General features: G+C 45.7%; 1 protein-coding gene across 2 annotated transcripts in view; it reads right to left on the bottom strand.

Moving 5' to 3' along the window:
- The window catches only part of BAD (BCL2 associated agonist of cell death), a 191,264-nt gene that overhangs the window by 160,434 nt on the left and 8,842 nt on the right, over positions 1 to 21,988 (bottom strand). The window contains exon 1 of one of the 2 annotated variants that reach the window (XM_056527164.1): positions 13,412 to 13,563. The exons of the other annotated variant lie outside the window; for it this stretch is intronic. The gene's annotated coding sequence lies outside the window, so the exon portion shown is untranslated. Of the gene's footprint in view, positions 1 to 13,411; positions 13,564 to 21,988 lie in introns of those variants that run through there. 2 annotated transcript variants of the gene reach the window in all.

The following is a 21,988-nucleotide window of genomic DNA, read 5'->3' as shown; positions in this document are numbered from 1 at the left end:
CCAGGACAGCACAGACGGGGAGCGGGTCTGGTAAGCGAGTCGGGATGCGCATCGCAAGCGGGCGCGTCCCGCATCGTGAATCGCATCCCGGCTGGGAACATTATCGCAGCGCACCCGGTCGGCAGGTCTGACCGGGGCGCTGCGAATAGGAGAACGCTGTGAGCGCTCCGGAGAGGAGCGGGGACCCGGAGCGCTCGGCATAACAACTTAGATGTACGTATGTGGTATGCACTTATGAGGGCAGAAAAATGCGGTACAGTACGTTTAAAAAAAAACTTATTTTAGTAAAACACCAGCCAGTGATAATTTTTGCCTGGACTTTCACAGTATCTAGGCCCTTGGCAGATTAACAGGTACAAAATAGTATACCACTTAGATGTAGGTATGCGGTATGCACTTATGAGGGCAGAAAAATGTGCTACTGTACAGCCGGTGATTACTTTTGGTTGGATATGGCTACCAAATATATAGGATGACATCACAGGGGTGACTGGCTGCTGATAGGCTGCATCCTGCATGTGATTCAGGGCCATCCCACCTATCTGCCTTCCCACCTTATGAGCGTTCCATGCACCATATACTGACATGTGGATCCACAATTTTAGATGCCCTGGAGCCTGGACCACAGTAAATGGAGTTTAATGAAGCGATTTGCGTGATAGAATCGCTGTGATATCCGCATTCGTTGCAGCTTGAATTTTTCATGAAATTCATAACGAATTCGGGTTCGTCAGCTTCGATTCACTTATCTCTAGTAGTGTCTATAGTATGTACTGTCTGGCAGGTGTATCTATAGTACAATACAGGCTGGTGAATCATCTCATCTATAGTATAGAACTGTCTGGTGACTGTATCTATAGTACTGTACAGGCTGGTGAATAATCTCATCTATAGTGTATTACTGTCTGGTGGTTGTTTCTATGATACAGTATAGACAGGTGAATCTTGTTGTCTATAGCATTGTACAGGGGGGTTAATTTTTTCTTCAATTGTATATTACTGTCTGGCAGTTGTATCTATAGTACAGTACAGGCTGGTGAATCATTTCATCTATAGTATGGTACTGTCTGGTGTTTGTACCTATAGTCAGGGGCGGACTGACCGGCTTGTCCGATCGGACACCGTCCGAGGGCACGGATGGGTTAAGGGCCCACCGCCGCTACTGAGAAACCGGGACACTCGTCCCAGATCCCCAGAAGACCGCGCTGCCTTCTCCAGTATGTGCGATACATGCACATACAGGAGAAGGCGTCCCCTCTGTCTGAGCCGCATCTGCAGCTAACACAGAGGAGACTTGACCTCCACGCAGAACGCAGAATGACTTCACTCATCACTCATCGTCGCCTGTACTGTGGAGGGGAGAAGATGCGGGCCCCTGCTGCTGAGGGGATCGCTGCATGGGATCTCAGGTGAGCATCACTTTTTTTAACCCTGCCTATACCTATGGGGAAGAGGGGGGTTACTCTGCCTATACTTATGGGGAAAGGGGGGGGGTAACTCTGCCTATACCTATGGGGAAAGGGGGGGACTCTGCCTATAATTATGGGGAAAAGGGGGGAACTCTGCCTATACCTATGGGGAAAGGGGGTAACTCTGCCTATACTTATGGGGAAAGGGGGAGGGGAACTCTGCCTATACCTATGGGGAAAGGGGGGGGAACTGTCTATACTTATGGGGAAAGGGGGGGAACTCTGCCTATACTTATGGGGAAAGGGGGGGGAACTCTGCCTATACCTATGGGGAAAGGGGGGAGAACTCTGCCTATACCTATGGGGAAGAGGGGGGTGGGTAGCTCTTCCTATACTTATGGGGAAAGGGGGAGGGGGTAACTCTGCCTATACCTATAGGGAAAGGGGGTAACTCTGCCTATACTTATGGGGAAAGGGGGGGACTCTGCCTATACCTATGGGGAAAGGGGGGGACTTTGCCTGTACCTATGGGCAAAAGGGGGGGGGACTCTGCCTATACCTATGGGGAAGAGGGGGTGGGTAACTCTTTCTATACTTATGGGGAAAGGGGGAGGGAGGGGGTAACTCTGCCTATACCTATGGGGAAAGGGGGGTAACTCTGCCTATACCTATGAGGAAGAGAGGGGGTAACTCTTCCTATACTTATGGGGAAAGGGGGAGGTGGGGGGTGAACTCTGCCTATACCTATGGGGAAAGGGGGGGGGAACTCTGCCTATACCTATGGGGAAGGGGGGGAACTCTGCCTTTACCTATGGGGAAAAGGGGGGGGGAACTCTGCCTATACCTATGGGGAAGAGGGGGGGGTGGGTGGGTAACTCTTCCTATACTTATGGGGAAAGGGGGAGGGGGGTAACTCTGCCTATACCTATGGGGAAGAGGGGGTGTGGGGGGGGGTAACTCTGCCTTTACCTATGGGGAAAAGGAGCGGGGGGGAACTCTGCCTTTTAGTGCTGGGTGGTATACCGGTTCATACTGAATACCGAATTTTTTTTCCTGCACGATATGAATTTTTCCCATACCGCAATACCGTTTGGGCCCCCTCCAATGAATGAATTATCAGCTGCAGCGTGCTGTTCCCCATCGGGGAACTATTCAAATGTGACCCGCAGGCCCTGTTCTGCTTCTCTCTCCCCCCCCAATGATTTATCAGCCCAGCACTGCGCTATCCCCCACATCGGGGAACCAATCATATGTCACCCGCAAGCGCTACTCTCCTCGTCCTCCTGTGAGTTGCCGGCCGGCTTCTAACATGACAGTGCGCTCAGCCTATCACTTTCCGAGGTGGGACATCACTTCGGCCGGTGATAGGCTGACGGCTCTGTGACATTCCTATCCCCAGCATGAGGCTGATACCGGAGCAACGGGGGAATGTAGGAAGTGAGTTAGTTTATTTTGTTTATTTTTGCAGCCCGGGCACAGGAATATGTAGTACAGTACCAGTGACGGCAGCCCGCAACTCACAGGAATACGAGGAGAGCAGTGCTTGCGGGTAACAAAGATAATTCCCAGATGTGAGAGACAGCGCAGCGCTGGGCTGATAAACCAAGGGGGGGGGGGGGGCGGGGGAGAGAAGCAGCACCCACGGGTCACATGATGGGGAGGGAGGGAAATACCGTTAAATACCGTGGAACCGCCATAACTTACAAAAATACAGTGATACACATTTTTGGTCATACCGCCCAGCTCTACTACCTTTACCTATGGGGAACAGGCAACTCTGCCTATACCTATGGGGAAAGGGAGGGGGGGGGGTAACTCCGCCTATACCAATGGGGAAGAGGGGGGGGGGTAACTCTACCTATACCTATGGGGAAAAGGGTTTTTTACTCTGCCTATACCTATGGGGAATGGGGGTTTAACCCTGCCTATACTTACGGGGAAAGGGGGGGGGAGGGGACTCTGCTGCCTATACCTAAGGAGAAAGGGGGGTTAACTCTGCTCCTATACCTATGGGAAAGGGGGGTTAAGTCTGCTGCCTATACCTATGGGGAAGGGTGGGGGGCTAACTCTGCTGCCTATACCTTTGGGGAAGGGGAGGGGTAAACTCTGCTGTATATATCTACAGGGAAGGGGGGTTAACTCTGTTGCCTATACCTACAGGGAAGGGGGGTTAACTCTGCTGCCTATACCTACGGGGAAGGGGGGGCTACCTAACTTTATACCTGGATGCCTAACTACGTACCTATATAGCAGGCTATCTACCTACCTACATACCCAGCTACCTAACTATGTACATACCTAGAAAAAAACAGAAAAGGAGCACTCCATGATGTAATATCGCCAAATCAAAGTAAGACACTAAAAGATAGTAGCGCTTACCAGAACAAGTTGTGCATGAGCCAGCACAACTTGGGTGACGGTATGTAACAATGGTCCACTGCTGCCGTGCCACCGGTGTAGCAATTGCAAGACAGAAACCTCAAAGGAAAATGGACTTCAGGCGCTGAAGGACCAGACAACGTGGAGACAGTAAAACATTTATTCCCAGTATGCAACGCGTTTCGCGCATGTGCGCTTCATCAGGCAACAATGAAGCGCACATGCCTGATGAAGCGCACATGCGCGAAACGCGTTGCATACTGGGAATAAATGTTTTACTGTCTCCACGTTGTCTGGTCCTTCAGCGCCTGAAGTCCACTTTCCTTGGAGGTTTTTGTCTTGCAATATGTACGTACCTGGCCTTCATACATGGCTGCCTAGCTAGCCCCCTACCTACCTGGCTTATCACCTACCTACATATCTGGCTGCTGAAGAGGACGCTGCTGATTAGAAAAGACGTAATTGTGAGTCCCAAAATGTAACTGTAATTACTTCTATGGTGTACAGATCCTGTGTTCAGCTGATATCTACCGCCATATGGTCCTGTAGATAATCACTTATATTGTATACAGATCCTTTATAGTATACTGGTCTGTGTATAATGGTTTTATTCAGTACAGTATGGCGTTATTATCCAGTTATTGTGTGGTGGTATACATTTACTCTTTGTATACCAGTATTATTAGTCATGAAAATCTACCTACGTTAAAGTGTTTCTTACATATATCAATTTTTGTTTATTGTGTGTGGGATTTGGGTGGAATAGCGGCGTGTCTGGTGGTTGTATCTATAGTATTGTACTGTCTGGTGGTTGTATCTATAGTATTGTGCTGTCTGGTGGTTGTATCTATAGTACAGTACAGGCTGATGAATCACCTCATCTATATTATTGTACTGTCTGGAAGTTGTATATATAGTATTGCACTGTCTTGTGGTTGTATCTATAGCATGGTACTGTTTGGCAGGTGTATCTATAGTACAGTGCAGGCTGGTGAATGATCTCATCTATAGTATTGTACTGTCTGGTGGTTGTATCTATAGTACAGTACAGGCTGGTGAATCACCTCATCTATATTATTGTACTGTCTGGAAGTTGTATATATATAGTATTGCACTGTCTTGTGGTTGTATCTATAGCATGGTACTGTTTGGCAGGTGTATCTATAGTACAGTGCAGGCTGGTGGATGATCTCATCTATAGTACTGTACTGTATGGCGGTTGTATCTATAGCATGATACTGTTTGGCAGGTGTATCTATAGTACAGTGCAGGCTGGTGAATGATCTCATATATAGTATTGTACTGTCTGGTGGTTGTATCTATAGTATGGTACTGTCTGGCAGTTGTATCTATAGTACAGTATAGGCTGGTGAATCATCTCATCTATACTATTGTACTGTCTGTTGGTTGTATCTATAGTATGGTAATGTCTGGCAGTTGTATCTATAGTACAGTATAGGCTGGTCAATCATCTATAGAATTATACTGTCTGGCAGTTGTGTCTATAGTACAGTATAGGCTGGTGAATCATCTCATCTATAGTATTGTACTGTCTGACAGTTGTATCTATAGTATAGTACAGGCTGGTGAATCGTCTCATCTATAGTATTGTACTGTCTGGTGGTTGTATCTATAGTATGGTACTGTGTGGCGGTTGAATCTATAGTATTGTACTGTCTGGCGGTTGTATCTATAGTATTGTGCTGTCTGGCAGTTGTATTTATAGTATTGTGCTGTCTGGCGGTTGTATCTATAGTATGGTACTGTTTGGCAGGTGTATCTATAGTACAGTACAGGCTGGTGAATGATGTCATATATAGTATTGTACTGTCTGGTGGTTGTATCTATAGTATGGTACTGTGTGGCAGTTGTATCTATAGTACAGTATAGGCTGGTGAATAATCTATAGTATTGTACTGTCTGATGGTTGTATCTATAGTATGGTACTGTTTGGCAGGTGTATCTATAGTACAGTACAGGCTGGTGAATGATGTCATATATAGTATTGTACTGTCTGGTGGTTTTATCTATAGTATGGTACTGTCTGGCAGTTGTATCTATAGTACAGTATAGGTTGGTAAATCATATGATGTCATATATAGTATTGTTCTGTCTGGTGGTTTTATCTATAGTATGGTACTGTCTGGCAGTTGTATCTATAGTACAGTATAGGTTGGTGAATCATCTATAGTATTGCACTGTCTGGTGGTTGTATCTATAGTATGGTACTGTCTGGTGGTTGTATCTATAGTACAGTACAGGCTGGTGAATCATGTCATCTATAGTGTAGTACTGTCTGGCAGTTGTATCTATAGTACAGAAAAGGATCGTGAATCATTTCATCTATAGTATTGTACTGTCTGGTGGTCGTATCTATAGCAAGGGTCGGCAACCCCTGGCACGTGTGCCACTCAAGAGCTGGCTCAAGGCTGAGAGGCGCTCACTCTGCTAATAGGGATTCATCCAGCACACTTGTCCGGATCCCCGGGTGAGCAAGTGCCGCTTTAAACTGTTTGTGCGTTAAGCCTCCTCTCAGTGTGCGCCGCAGGACCCATGGCTTCACTGAGAGGGGACCTGTGAACTCTGCCCCCACGCAGTGCATGCGCCAATGACGTCACTCCTCGGCACCTGCACTGTAGAGGGAGAACGCAGCCAGCCTGTGCTGCCCAGAAGATCCCTGCGTGGGAAATAGGTGAGTAAAAATGTTATTTTTTATTATTCATCCTGGCATTTGCAGAGCAGAAGAGGCAAGGTGACGGGAGGGGGGGATGGGGGGTTTGCAAACTGATGATGATGATGAGGTGAGTGGGGTGCAAAGTGATGATGGGTGGTGCAAAGTGATGATGGGTGGTGCAAAGTGATGATGATGAGGGGGGGTGCAAAGTGATGATGATGAGGGAGGGTGCAAAGTGATGATGAGGGGAGTGGGGATGCAAAGTGATGATGATGAGGGGAGTGGGGGTGCAAAGTGATGATGATGAGGAAAGGGGTAGTGATTCTGGCGTCTGTATTATGGTGGGGTCTGATTCTGGGGTTTGTATTATGGTGGGGTCTGATTCTGGGGTCTGTATTATGAAGGAGTCTGATTCTGGGGTCTGTATTATGGTGGAGTCTGATTCTGGGGTCTGTATTATGGTGGGGTCTGATTCTGGGGTTTGTATTATGGTGGGGTCTGATTCTAAGGTCTGTATTATGATGGGGTCTGATTCTGAGGTCTGTATTATGGTGGGGTCTGATTCTGGGGTCTGTATTATGAAGGGGTCTAATTCCGAGGTCTGAATTATGGTGGAGTCTTATTCTGGGGTCTGTATTATGGTGGGGTCTGATTCTGAGGTCTGTATTGTGGTGGGGACTGATTTTGGGGTCTGTATTATGGTGGGTGGTGATTCTGGGGTCTGTATTATGGTGGGTGGTGATTGTGGGGTCTGTATTATGGTGGGTGGGGATTCTGGGATCTGCATTATGGTGGGTGGTGATTCTGGGGTCTGTATTATGGTGGGCGGTGATTCTGGGGTCTGTATTGTGGTGGGTGGTGATTCTGGGGTCTGTATTATGGTGGTTGGTGAATGGGGTCTGTATTATGGTGGGTGGTGATTCTGGGGTCTGTATTATGGTGGGTGGTAATTGTGGGGTCTGTATTATAGTGGGTGGGGATTCTGGGATCTGCATTATGGTGGGTGGTGATTCTGGGGTCTGTATTATGGTGGGTGGTGATTCTGGGGTCTGTATTATGGTGGGTGGTGATTCTGGGGTCTGTATTATGGTGGGTGGTGATTCTGGGGTCTGTATTGTGGTGGGTGGTGATTCTGGGGTCTGTATTATGGTGGTTGGTGACTGGGGTCTGTATTATGGTGGTTGGTGACTGGGGTCTGTATTATGGTGGGTGGTGACTGGGGTCTGTATTATGGTGGATGGTGATTTTCACCAAAGTATAAAGTGCAGAATTCAGTGCAGTTTATTCCATTTCAAACAGTGTTACAGAGCAGGCTACGTTCCTACGCCTCCCATGCAGGTCGCTGAAACGTAGCCTTCTCTGTTACACTGTTTGAAATGGAATAAACTGCGCTGAATTCTGCACTTCTGGGGACTGCACTGAAAAAATGCATAAACTAAGATGTTTGTCCTGCAGATGCTGCAGTGATGGGTTCTGGCTGGAAGAAGTCATCAAGGTGGTCTGAGCCAGAGGGAGAACAGAAGGAATGAGTACGCCGCCGACCGTAAAAGATGTGAATTGTGAGTCAGTTAATGTAACTGTATGTTTATTATTGCACAACTCGACTGGGGTCTAATCCTGGGGTCTGTATTATGTAAAAGGGGGGGGGGAGGAGAAGAGGGTCTGTATTATGGTGGGTGGTGATTCTGGGGTCTGTATTATGGTGGGTGGTGATTCTGGGGTCTGAATTATGGCGGGTGGGGATTCTGGGGTCTGAATTATGGTGGGTGGTGATTCTGATGTCTGTATTATGGTGGGGTCTGATTCTGAGGTCTGTATTATGGTGGGGTCTGATTCTGAGGTCTGTATTATGGTAGGGTCTTATTCTGGGGTCTGTATTATGGTGGGTGGTGATTCTGGAGTCGGTATTATTGTGGGTGGTCATTTTGGGGTCTGTATTATGGTGGTAGGTGATTCTGGGGTCTGTATTATGGTGGGTCGTGATTCTGGGGTCTGTATTATGATGGGGTCTGATTCTGAGGTCTGTATTATGGTGGGTGGTGATTCTGGGGTCTGCATTATGGTGGGTGGTGATTCTGAGGTATGTATTATGATGGGTTTTGTATGATTTAAAGGGGGGAGAGGGTCTTTATTGTGGTGGGTGGTGATTCTGGGGTCTGTATTATGGTGGGTGGTGATTCTGGGGTCTGTATTATGGTGGGTGGTAATTCTGGGGTCTGTAATATGGTGGGTGGTGACTAGGGTCTGTAATATGGTGGGTGGTGATTCTGGGGTCTGTATTATGGTGGGAGGTGATTCTGGGGTCTGTATTATTGTGGGTGGTGATTCTTGGGTCTGTATTATGATGGGTGGTTATTTTGGGGTCTGTATTATGATGGAGTCTGATTATGGGGTCTGTATTATGGTGGGTGGTAATTCTGGGGTCTGTAATATGGTGGGTGGTGACTAGGGTCTGTAATATGGTGGGTGGTGATTCTGGGGTCTGTATTATGGTGGGAGGTGATTCTGGCATCTGTATTATTGTGGGTGGTGATTCTGGGGTCTGTATTATGGTGGGTGGTGATTCTGGGGTCTGTATTATGATGGGGTTTGCATTATGTAATGGGGGGTGGAGGATGAAAGTCTGTATTGTGGTGGGTACTGATTCTGAGGTCTGTATTATGGTGGGTGATGATTCTGGGGTCTGTATTATGATGGGGTCTGATTCTGGGGTCTGTAATATGGTGGGTGGTGATTCTGGGGACTGTATTATGGTGGGTGGTGATTCTGGGGTCTGTATTATGATGGGGTCTGATTCTGGGGTCTGTAATATGGTGGGTGGTGATTCTGGGGACTGTATTATGGTGGGTGGTGATTCTGGGGACTGTATTATGGTAGGGTCTGATTCTGGGGTCTGTATTATGGTGGGTGGTGATTCTAGGGTCTGTATTATGGTGGGTGGTGATTCTGGGGATTGTATTATGGTGGTAGGTGACTGGGGTCTGTATTATGGTGGATGTTGATTTTGGGGGTCTGTATTTTGTTTGGTGGTGATTCTGGAGTCTGTATCACGGTGGGTGGTGATTCTGGGGTCTGTATTATGGTGGGTATTTATTCTGGGGTCTGTTTTATGGTGCAGATTGATTCTAGGGATTGTATTGTGGTGGGGACTGCTTCTGGGGTCTGTTTTATAAAGGTCTGAGTTAACGGGGTACTCTACTGGAAAACATTTTCTTTTAAATCAACTGGTACCAGAAAGTTAGACAGATTTGTAAATTACTTCTATTAAAAAAAATCTTAATCCTTCCGGTACTTATCAGCAGAGGAAGTTCTTTTCTTTTTGAATTTCCTTTCTGTCTGACCACATTGCTCTCTGCTTACACTTCTTTCATTGCCAGGAACTCTCCAGAGCAGGAGGTTTGCTATGGGGATTTGCTCCTGCTGTAGTCAGACAGAAAATAAATTAAAAAAGAAAAGAACTTCCTGTGGAGCATATAGCAGCTGATAGTACTGGAAGGATTAAAATTTTGATATAGAAGTTATTTACAAATCTGTTTAACTTTCTGGCACCAGTTGATTTAAAAAAAATTTTTTTTTTTAGCGGAGTACCCTTTTAAAATGGTTGTTCTCACTGTAAGGTCCTTGCAGCGAGAATATATAGGGACAATTCTGAAAACCCCCCACTCTTTGACAAGCCACACCCCTACAAAACTACAGTACAGGCTGGTGAATCATCTCATCTAAAGTATAGTAGCCTGGTGGTTGTATCTATAGCATAGTACTGTCTGGTGGTTGTATCTATAGTATAGTACAGGCTGGTGAATCGTCTCATCTATAGCATAGTACTGTCTGGTGGTTGTATCTATAGTATAGCACTGTCTGGTGGTTGTAGCTATAGTACAGTACAGGCTGGCGAATTGTCTCTTCTATAGCTTTTTACTGTCTGGTGGATGTATCTATAGTATAGTAGTATTGTACTGTCTCTTGGTTGTATCTATAGTATACTACTGTCTGGTGGTTGTATCTATAGCATAGTGCTGTCTGGTGGTTGTAGCTATAGTACAGTACAGGCTGGTGAATTGTCTCTTCTATAGCTTTGTACTGTCTGGTGGATGTATCTATAGTATAGTAGTATAGTACTGTCTGGCGGTTGTATCTATAGTATAGTACTGTCTGGTGGTTGTATCGTACTGTCTGGTGGTTGTATCAATAGGATAGTACTGTCTGGGAGGTGGTTGTATCTATAGTATAGTATAGGCTAGTGAATCGTCCATCTATAGCATAATACTGTCTGGCGGTTTTATCTATGATACAGTATAGACATGTGAATTGTCTTGTCTATAACATAGTACAGGGTGAATTGTTTTTTCCATAGTATAATATTTCCTGGCAGTTGTATCGATAGTAAAGTACAGGCTGGCAAATCGGCTCATTTATAGAATAGTACTGTCTGGTGGTTGTATCTATAGCATAGTACTGTCTGGTGGTTGTAGCTATAGGATAGCACTGTCTGGTGGTTGTAGCTATAGGATAGTACTGTCTGGTGGTTGTATCTTAGTACAGCACAGGCTGGTGAATCGTCTCTTCTATAGCATTGTACTATCTGGCGGATGTATCTATAATATAGTAGTATAGTACTGTCTGGCGGTTGTATTTATAGGATAGTACTGTCTGGTGGTTGTATCTATAGTATAGTACTGTCTGGTGGTTGTATCTATAGCATAGTACTGTCTGGTGGTTGTATCTATAGCATAGTACTGTCTGGTGGTTGTATCTATAGCATAGTACTGTCTGGTGGTTGTATCTTAGTACAGTACAGGCTGGTGAATCGTCTCTTCTATAGCATTGTACTGTCTGGCGGTTGTATCTATAGGATAGTACTGTCTGGTGGTTGTAGCTATAGTACAGTACAGGCTGGTGAATCGTCTCTTCTATAGCTTTGTACTGTCTGGCGGATGTATCTATAGTATAGTATTATAGCACTGTCTGGTGGTTGTATCTATAGTATGGTACTGTCTGGTGGTTGTATCTATAGTATGGTACTGTCTGGTGGTTGTATCTATAGTATGGTACTGTCTGGTGGTTGTATCTATAGTATGGTACTGTCTGGTGGTTGTATCTATAGTATAGTACTGTCTGGTGGTTGTATCTATAGCATAGTGCTGTCTGGTGGTTGTAGCTATAGTACGGTACAGGCTGGTGAATTGTCTCTTCTATAGCTTTGCACTGTCTGGTGGATGTATCTATAGTATAGTAGTATTGTACTGTCTGGTGGTTGTATCTATAGTATAGTACTGTCTGGTGGTTGTATCTATAGCATAGTGCTGTCTGGTGGTTGTAGCTATAGTACAGTACAGGCTGGTGAATTGTCTCTTCTATAGCTTTGTACTGTCTGGTGGATGTATCTATAGTATAGTAGTATAGTACTGTCTGGCGGTTGTATCTATAGTATAGTACTGTCTGGTGGTTGTATCGTACTGTCTGGTGGTTGTATCAATAGGATAGTACTGTCTGGTGGTTGTATCTATAGTATAGTATAGGCTAGTGAATCGTCCATCTATAGCATAGTACTGTCTGGCGGTTTTATCTATGATACAGTATAGACATGTGAATTGTCTTGTATATAACATAGAACAGGGTGAATTGTTTTTTCCATAGTATAATATTTCCTGGCAGTTGTATCGATAGTAAAGTACAGGCTGGTAAATCGGCTCATTTATAGTATAGTACTGTCTGGTGGTTGTATCTATAGCATAGTACTGTCTGGTGGTTGTAGCTATAGGATAGCACTGTCTGGTGGTTGTAGCTATAGGATAGTACTGTCTGGTGGTTGTATCTTAGTACAGCACAGGCTGGTGAATCGTCTCTTCTATAGCATTGTACTATCTGGCGGATGTATCTATAATATAGTAGTATAGTACTGTCTGGCGGTTGTATTTATAGGATAGTACTGTCTGGTGGTTGTATCTATAGTATAGTACTGTCTGGTGGTTGTATCTATAGCATAGTACTGTCTGGTGGTTGTATCTATAGCATAGTACTGTCTGGTGGTTGTATCTATAGCATAGTACTGTCTGGTGGTTGTATCTTAGTACAGTACAGGCTGGTGAATCGTCTCTTCTATAGCATTGTACTGTCTGGCGGTTGTATCTATAGGATAGTACTGTCTGGTGGTTGTAGCTATAGTACAGTACAGGCTGGTGAATCGTCTCTTCTATAGCTTTGTACTGTCTGGCGGATGTATCTATAGTATAGTATTATAGCACTGTCTGGTGGTTGTATCTATAGTATTGTACTGTCTGGTGGTTGTATCTATAGTATGGTACTGTCTGGTGGTTGTATCTATAGTATGGTACTGTCTGGTGGTTGTATCTATAGTATGGTACTGTCTGGTGGTTGTATCTATAGTATGGTACTGTCTGGGGGTTGTATCTATAGTATGGTACTGTCTGGTGGTTGTATCTATAGTATGGTACTGTCTGGTGGTTGTATCTATAGTATGGTACTGTCTGGTGGTTGTATCTATAGTATGGTACTGTCTGGTGGTTGTATCTATAGTATTGTACTGTCTGGTGGTTGTATCTATAGTATAGTACAGGCTAGTGAATCGTCCATCTATAGCATAGTACTGTCTGGTGGTTTTGTCTATGATACAGTATAGACATGTGAATTGTCTTGTTTATAACATAGTACAGGGGGGTGAATTGTTTCTTCCATAGTATATTATTGCCTGGCAGTTGTGTCTATAGTACAGTACAGGCTGGTGAATTGCCTCATCTTCAGCATAGTACTGTCTGGTGGTTGCATCTATGGTACATTACTTTATATGTATCCTATAGCAGTGTACAGCACAGTATTCTATTGTATCTATAGAATAAATATGGCCAGTGAGTGCTCAAGTCTCCTTATGTTATGTGTCAGCTGTCCCTCCACTCTAGACCCCCATACACCATCCACACCACCGAGTTACCTCTTCAGTATGCAGAGCCTCTCCTCAGACACCGCAGCCCCGGTTACTGCTTCTTTAGCTGTCGCTTTCCTCGCCCCTCCCCCTCTCCATGTTTACTTTAAACTTTCCTTCCGGGTTTCTCGCAGTCTCCGACCCTGTCTCTGTTTCCCAGGTAATCATTTACTGCCTCAACCAATCACAGCACTGTTCCGTATCAAGCGCCACCCCCAAATCCTGTGTATAGATCCCACGTGACCTGTAAACTCGGTAACCATGATAACAAAATAGCTTCCGGAGTACATAGGGTTAAAGGAGTTCATGTGACCTGGTAACTAACAGGAAGGAGAGGAAGGAGGGGAAGGAAGGGAAGGAAGGGAAGGAGGGGAGGGAGGAGGATTATTGTTTTGTTGAAATGCTGGTGTGGACCCCAACTTTTCCTTTTCATATGGGGTAAAAGGAAAAAAAGCCCCCCAAAATTAGTAAAGCAATTGCTCCCGAGTATGGAAATACCCTATATGTGGCCCTAAACTGTTTCCTTGAAATACAACAGGGCCCTGAAGTGAGAGAGCGCCATGTGCATTTGAGGCCTAAATTAGAGATTTATATAGGGGGGGACTAGGATGCAAGCGTTACAATTGGCTCCGTTATCAAATATATTCTACGCCAGTGATTTCCAAACAGGGGGCCTCCAGCTGTTGTTAAACTCCCAGCATGCCTGGACAGTCAATGGCTGTCCGGAAATGCTGGGAGCTGTTGTTTTGCAACAGCTGGAGGCTTCGTTTTGGAAACACTGTTGTACGATACGTTTTTCATTTTTATTGGGGGGAAGGGGGGACAGTGTAAGGGGGTATATATGTAGTGTCTTACCCTTTATTTTGTGTTAGTGTAGTGTTTTTAGGGTACATTCACATGGGTGGGGGATTAAAGTGAGTTTGAGCTGCGGCGGAAAATTTGCCACAGCTCAAACTTGAAGCAGGAAACTCACTGTAAACCTGCCCATGTGAATGTACCCTGTACATTCACATGGGGGGCAAACCTCCACTTGTTGCAAAACTGACAGACCGTGCATGCTGGGAGCTGTACTTTTGCAACAGCTGGAGGCACACTGGTTGGAAAGCTTTAAGTTAGGTTCTGTTACCTAACTCAGTTTTTTCCAACCAGTGTGCCTCCAGCTGTTGCAAAACTACAACTCCCAGCATGTACTGATCGCCAAAGGGCATGCTGGGAGTTGTAGTTATGCAACAGCTAGAGGCATGCGTCTACAACTTATAGCATGTCGAGACAGCCTTTTGCTGTTCATGCATGCTAGGAGTTGTAGTTTAGAAAAATTTTGAGGGCTACGATTTAGAGACCACCGCACAGTGATCTCCAAACTGTGGCCCTCCAGATGTTTCAAAACTACAAATCCCAGCATGCCCAAACAGCCAACTGCTGCGTGAGCATGCTGGGAGTTGTAGTTTTGCAACATCTGGAGGGCCACAGTTTAGAGACCACTGCACAGTGATCTCCAAACTGTATCCCTCTAAATCTTGCTAAACTGCAAATCCCAGCATGTCCAAACAGCAAACAGCTGTCTGGGCATGCTGGGAGTTGTAGTTTTGCAACATCTGGAGGGCTACAGTTTGGAGGCCACTGCATAGTGGTCTCCAAACTGTTGCCCTGCAGATGTTGCTAGGCAACTACTCACCTCCTGCAGCAGGATCGCCGCACGTCGCGCAAGCTGGAGGATCGCCACGCGGTAAGGGACCTCCACTGCCGCTCACACCATAGTTCCCCCGCACTGCCCGGACTACCGTGGGTGGGCAGAGCAGGGAAACCGAACTTTAACCCCCCCCCCCCCCGCCCCCGCCCTGCTACTGGTCGGTCAGAAGCAAATACCAATAGCTGACCGACCAATAGCAGGGATAGGCAGCAACTCTGTCGCTCTACATGCTAAATCCATAGATGGGTTGATTCCCTCGCCCGGGACATACTCTTTCACAGGCCTGACAGCTGGAGGAGGCGGCGGCGATGGGAGTATTGGTAGATCTTCTTTTGAGTCATAACTTGATTCGATTCTGCTGAATGACTTGTGGCTCATACCCAGGTTTTTTCACTTCGTAGACATCAGACTCAGGATAGGGTATGGCCGTCACCATGTACGGTTCTTTCTCCCAGATAGAATCTAGCTTGTTGGTCCTTGGAAACTTCTGTAGCCAGACTTTATTGCCCAATTGAAGTGGTTTGGCAGAAGCATGACGGATATAGTCCTCTTATTGTCTCTGTTTAGCCACGTCCATCTTTTTGCTCACAATATCTTGGTTGGGTTCTCTGATCCTTCTCTTTGAAATCCCTCAAGGTGAAGGGGTCTCCATTGTAGGTAGAGAGGACAGGGTTCCCCATGAATACTGGTGCATACGCTGGAACACCAGGACTGTTGATGTTGACTGCTGGCAGGGCGGGCATGGACCCGACTGTTGGGGCAGGGGATGACCTTGTTGATGGAGATGGAGGGATGCTGCCGCCTGATTGATCTGGAGAGCTGGGTTTCGACATCCTGTTGATTTTTGAGTGCGCTGTCGCTTTAAGAGAAATAAGATGCGTTCCCCTTTAAGATGCTTGCTGAAGCGCTGCAGTGGCTTTGACTTGACTGATGGGGGTACTGTAATGGATGCTCCCCCTCTATTTTGCAGGCACCCGGTTGTGAATAGCCTTGCGACCAGGCTTGCGGGCACTAACTGGTTAATACTGACAGCTGCTGGCACCGGAGACTTAATACTGACAATTGTTGGTGTTTGCAGAGTCTGCGCTGCAGCGTGTGCTTGACAGATAACAGCAGAATCAAGCGCAGCCGCCGGAGCTTTCAATATGGCTGCGCCCATTGAACTTCCGGTTTTGGTCTGGTCGGCAAAATCTTCCCTTGTGCAACACAGGGCGGTTCTTTGGTTCCTCATTGCTGTACTGAAGAGGCGTCACCGCTGGGGACTGACAGGGCAGAGGTGCGACCGCTCGCGCGGGAAACGCCGGACCAAGTTAACCCTTTCAGGTACCGACTCTCTGCAGTTCACAATGGCAAATAACAGTCCTTTCTTCACCTCCCCCTCTATTTCACAAGAGCCTCGGGTAAAACACTTTCCACTGACAGAGTCCCGTACATATTCTGGCGCAAATATTATTCCCATCGGCATGTGATTTTCTGACAATACTGGACACAGTTCAGACTGGGGGAGGACTTGTCGCATAAGGCGCACACCCGTATCATATTCATAGGACGCCAAAAGTTGTGGTATGGGTGTGATGCAGGGCAGATGGAATTACCCTAGGGAAAGATGGCATTAACCCCTTGTATTCGTGACCCCAGGGCGTGGTTTATCCTCAATACTACCCTAAGATATACCGCTGGATCCTGGGCTAGGCACGCAGGCAATAATGACTCCGACGCCAAGTTACGGACAACGGTAGCTTTACTGAGTGACAGATGGTACAGTCTATACAGGGTAGCCGGGCCCACAGAGGTGACCAGTGACTTCAGAGACCTTAACCACTTAGGGACCAAGGGTGTACAAGTACGCCTTCGCTCCCTGGTCCTTAAGGACCAAGGGCGTACCTGTACACCCGTGGGAATTTCGGTCCCCGCTGCGCAGGCACGCAGGGGGGTCCACAGACCCCACCCTATGTCGGCAATCGCAGCAAATCGCCAGTGAATTCACACCGGCGATTTGCGGCAATTCTGGGTCATATGCGTCTCCAATGACACGGTGACCCGGAAAATTAGGGGGATCGAGGTTTTACAAGACACCCACGATCCCCCTGAAGGGATAGGAGTGAGGTGGCAGGGGTGCCACCCCTCCTATCCCTGCTATTGGTCGTTCAGAAGCGACGACCAATAGCAGATCGGGAGCGGGGGGGTTAACGTTCGGTTCCCTGCTCTCTGCCCACCCACTGTTGTCCGGGCAGAACAAGGGAACCGACGGGGACCGGCGCCGAAGGTTGACTTACCTATCGGCAGCGGGCAGCGATCGGCAGCAGCAGAGGACACCGATGCGGCTCTCTGGATCCTACGGAAGGTGGTGAGTTGACTAGCAACATCTGGAGGGCTACAGTTTGGAGACCACTATACAGTGGTCTCTAAACTGTAGCCCTCCAGATATTGCAAAACTACAACTCCCAGCATGCCCAGACAGTTTTTTGCTGTTGGGGCATGCAGGGATTTGCAGTTTTGCAACAGCTGGAGGGCTACAGTTTGGAGATCACTGTACAATGGTCTCTAAACTGTGGCCTTCTAGATCTTGCAAAAATACAACTCCTAGCATGCTCAGCAGTTTGCTGTCTGGGCATGCTGGGATTTGTAGTTTTGCAACATCTGAAGGGCCACAGTTTGGAGAGCACTGTGCAGGGGTCTCTAAACTGTAGCACTCCAGATGTTGCAAAACTGCAAATCCCAGCATGCCCAAACAGCAAACAGCAGGCTTGGCATGCTGGGAGTTGTGGTTGCGTACCTCCAGCTGTTGCATAACTACATCTCCCAGCATGCCCTTTGTTGATCAGTACATGCTGGGAGTTGTAGTTTTGAAACAGCTGGAGGTTTCACATGGGCGGGCTTACAGTGAGTTTCCTGCTTCAAGTTTGAGCTGCGGCAAATTTTTAGCAGCAGCGCAAACTCCTAACAGGAAACTTACTGTAACCCCCACCAATGTGAATGTACCCTAAAAACACTACACTACACTAACACAAAATAAAGGGTAAAACGCTACATATACACCCTTTCCACTGTCCCCCAATAAAAATGAAAAATGTATTGTACGGCAGTGTTTCCAAAACGGAGCCTCAAGCTGTTGCAAAACAACAACTCCCAGCATTTCTGGACAGCCACTGACTGTTCAGGCAAGCTGGGAGTTTAGCAACAGCTGGAGGCGCCCTGTTTGGGAATCACTGGCGTAGATTACCCCTATGTACACCCCTATGCAATCCCTAATTTAGTCATCAAATGCTCATGGCGCTCTCTCACTTCGGAGCCCTGTCGTATTTCAAGGAAACAGTTTAGGGCCACATATGAGGTATTTCCGTACTCGGGAGAAATTGCGTTACAAATTTTGTGGGGGCTTTTTCTCCTTTTACCTCTTATGAAAAGGAAAAGTTGGGGTCTACACCAGCCTGTTAGTGTAAAAATGTTTTTATTTGGAATGCCAGGTGAAATACAGTGTGATAAGGTAAACTCCCCAGTACAGGTCACCTGTCTAACCCAGGAAGAAGTATAGTGCCGCCTACAAAAAATCAAAATAGACAAATGATCAGGTCCAGATGGCTTTCACCCCCGTGTTCTAAAGGAATTAAGTAATGTAATACACAGACCCCTATTTTTAATATTCAGGGACTCTATGGTAACAGGGACTGTTCCCCAGGACTGGCGCATGGCAAATGTGGTGCCAATATTTAAAAAGGGGACAAAAGGTGACCCCGGGAATTATAGACCTGTTAGTTTAGGCTCTGTTGTATGTAAATTGTTTGAGGGGTTTTCTAAGAGATGCTATTTTGGAATATCTTGATAAAAATAAATGTATGACTCCATATCAGCATGGCTTTGTGAGGGATCGATCCTGTCAAACTAACCTGATCAGCTTTTATGAGGAAGTGAGCTCCAGACTGGACCAGGGGGAATCGCTGGATGTCGTATATCTGGATTTTTCCAAAGCATTTGATACAGTGCCACATAAATGGTTGGTGTATAAAATGAGAAGGTTTGGGCTGGGGGAGAATGTGTGTAAGTTGGTAAGTAACTGGCTCAGTGATAGGAAACAGAGGGTGGTTATTAATGGTACTTTATTCTGATTGGGTGACTGTTACTAGTGGGGTACCACAGGGGTCAGTCTTGGGTCCTGTCCTATTTAATATATTCATTAATTACCTTGTAGAGGGGTTGAATAGTGAAGTAGCAATCTTTGCAGATGATACTAAACACTGTAAAGTGGTAAACACAATAGAGGACAGTGCACTGTTACAAATGGATCTGGATAGGTTGGAGATTTGGGCTGGGAAGTGGCAGATGAGGTTCAACACTGATAAATGTAAGGTAATGCACATGGGGAGGAAAAATCCAGGCTGGGATTATGTATTAAATGGGAGCACACTTGGGCGACTGACGTGGAAAAGGACTTGGGAGTCTTAGTTAACAGTAAATTTAGCTGTAGTGACCAGTGTCTGGCAGCTGCTGCCAAGGCAAATAAAATCGTGGGGTGCATCAATAGGGACATAGATGCCCACGACAAGGAAATAATTCCACAGACCACACATAGAATACTATGTACAGTACTGGGCACCAGTGTACAAGAAAGATGTAGTGGAGCTGGAAAGGGTTCAAAGACGGGCAACCAGAGTAATACGGGGAATGGTAGGATTACAGTACCCAGAAAGATTATCAGAATTAGGGTTATTTAGTTTAGAAAAAAGAAGGCATAGGAGCAACCTAATAACTATGTATAAATATATCAGGGGACAGTGCAGAGATCTTTCCCGTGATCTATTCATACCCAGGACTGTATCTATAACAAGGGGGCATCCTCTACATATAGAGGAAAGAAGGTTTCTACACCAGCACAGACAGGGGGTTCTTTACTGTAAGTGCAGTGAGTCTGTAGAATTCTCTGCCTGAAGAGGTGTACATGGGGAACTCTGTAAAATAATTTAAAAGGGGTCTGGATGCATTTATGGAGAATAACAACATTGCTGGTTATGTATATTAGATTTATAGGGACAGAACGTTGATCCAGGGATTTATTCTGACTGCCATAATTGGAGTCGGGAAGGAATTTTTACCTCTAGTATGAGGGTTTTTGCCTTCCTCTGGATCAACTGAGTAGGGACTCATTAGGGTTATAGGTTGAACTTGATCGACTCTGGTCTTTTTTCAACCTTATGAACTATGTTACCATGTTACTAACGTGCTGTGCTGCCCCATAGTTTTTATTTCCACAAACGGTAAAAGGGGAAAAAAAAACTCAAAATCTGTAACCCAATTTCTCCTTAGTACGGAAATACCCCATATGTGGGCGTAAAATGCTCTGCGGACGCACAAGGCTCAGGAGTGAGAGCGCACTAATGAGGCCTAAATTGGTGATTAGCCTTTGCTAAAATGCTATATGTTATTGCTAAATATTGCAGAACAACTTTGCTTTCCTTATTTTAAGACATTTCAGCTTGCTCTTTGCAAGACTAGAATCTTGAGATGGAGACTATGGATACAGGAAGTCTAAACATTGGGCTTTGTGGAAAGATGGAGAAATCTCAAGCTAGAAGTCTTGCAACATAAATGTCTTATGCTACCCCACGCCCAAATGACCAATCAGCATATAGAACGATGCATAATTTTACTTTCCACCCTCCCTTTTTGTCAGTTTGTAAAAACTAATGTGATTTCCATATAATAAACAGAACTCCCTGGGATACCGAGGAGGGAACTCATACCAACCTGGCCTGGTGTGAATTTTCTTACCTCAACACTCGGAAAAAATATTACAGCGGTAGTCACTCACAGATTAAGGCCGCACATTAACCCATCCTTAACATTTGGTGGCAGCAGTGGGATGGCCGGAACCACACTCGAGGGAAGATACGAATCCAGTGGAGTGACACTTTGAGCCGCCCGAGGCAACCTATTATTACCCAAACTAGGGGCCTGATCAACCCCATGAAAACACGGTAAGTCAGCTGATTTTTATGAATCTGCAGTCTTGCTTGTGTTTTTGGGAGTCTGGACAGCCTTAGTCGACCCTCTAGGGTTTAACTCTTAGCGACAGAGATATTCCTGCTGTGTTGTTCTCTTGTTCTGTTTTTTTTAGTCGCTTGTGATTGACTGCCGCTTTAAATAGGTTCGGAAGGCAAAAGCAGATATTTTTTTTCTTTCCTCCCTTTTGCCTGTCACAGACTTGCAGGCTTTTAAAAAAAAGAAAAAATTCATCTTACACTGAGCGGTGAGTTCTTATCAGCTGATGCTGAAGACAGTGTACCGAAGCAAGGTCAGATTCGGCTCCTAATGCCAACATTAAAAATCATGGCAAGGAGAAATTAACTGTGTAAGACTCGGTGGGTTTCTTGAGTCTTTAAAAATCCAGGTTTTTTTTCTGGTTTATTAGGATTTAATTAAATTTTTGATCTTTTAATCTAATGGATTCGGTCGAGGAAGCAAGTGTAGATTTTTTATTATTCTAGGTTCTCTAATAGCTTTGCTGTACGTGGGCTCGATAACTTTTTCTGGATGTCAGGCAAGCTGATAGCTTCAGAAGATAGTATTGGCCAGTAACTTTTTTCTGTTTCAGAGGTCGGCATTACTGATAGCTTTGGCTGTACTTGAGCAAGGATATATATATAGGTATTTGGATCAGTAATGCATAAGAGTAGCAGATTATAGTAGCATCATACACACTGTGGTTGTCACGCCGACACCCCCTTTTTGTTTGGTGTTTAGTATCAATTGTTTGGCCAATCCACTGTGAGTTTTTGTTTATAGGGTAATTTGCAACCCCCTCTCTACCTGAGACTTTAAAAGAGTTTTGAAATTGTTCAGTTTTTGCACTGATAGACTTTTAGCCAAAGAAAGCAAAACTAATTGGCCAAAGAAAGCAA

Source organism: Hyla sarda, chromosome 6, assembly GCF_029499605.1.
Source record: "Hyla sarda isolate aHylSar1 chromosome 6, aHylSar1.hap1, whole genome shotgun sequence".
NCBI classification, from domain to species: Eukaryota; Metazoa; Chordata; class Amphibia; order Anura; family Hylidae; genus Hyla; species Hyla sarda.
This window is presented reverse-complemented; position numbering and strand designations above follow the sequence as displayed.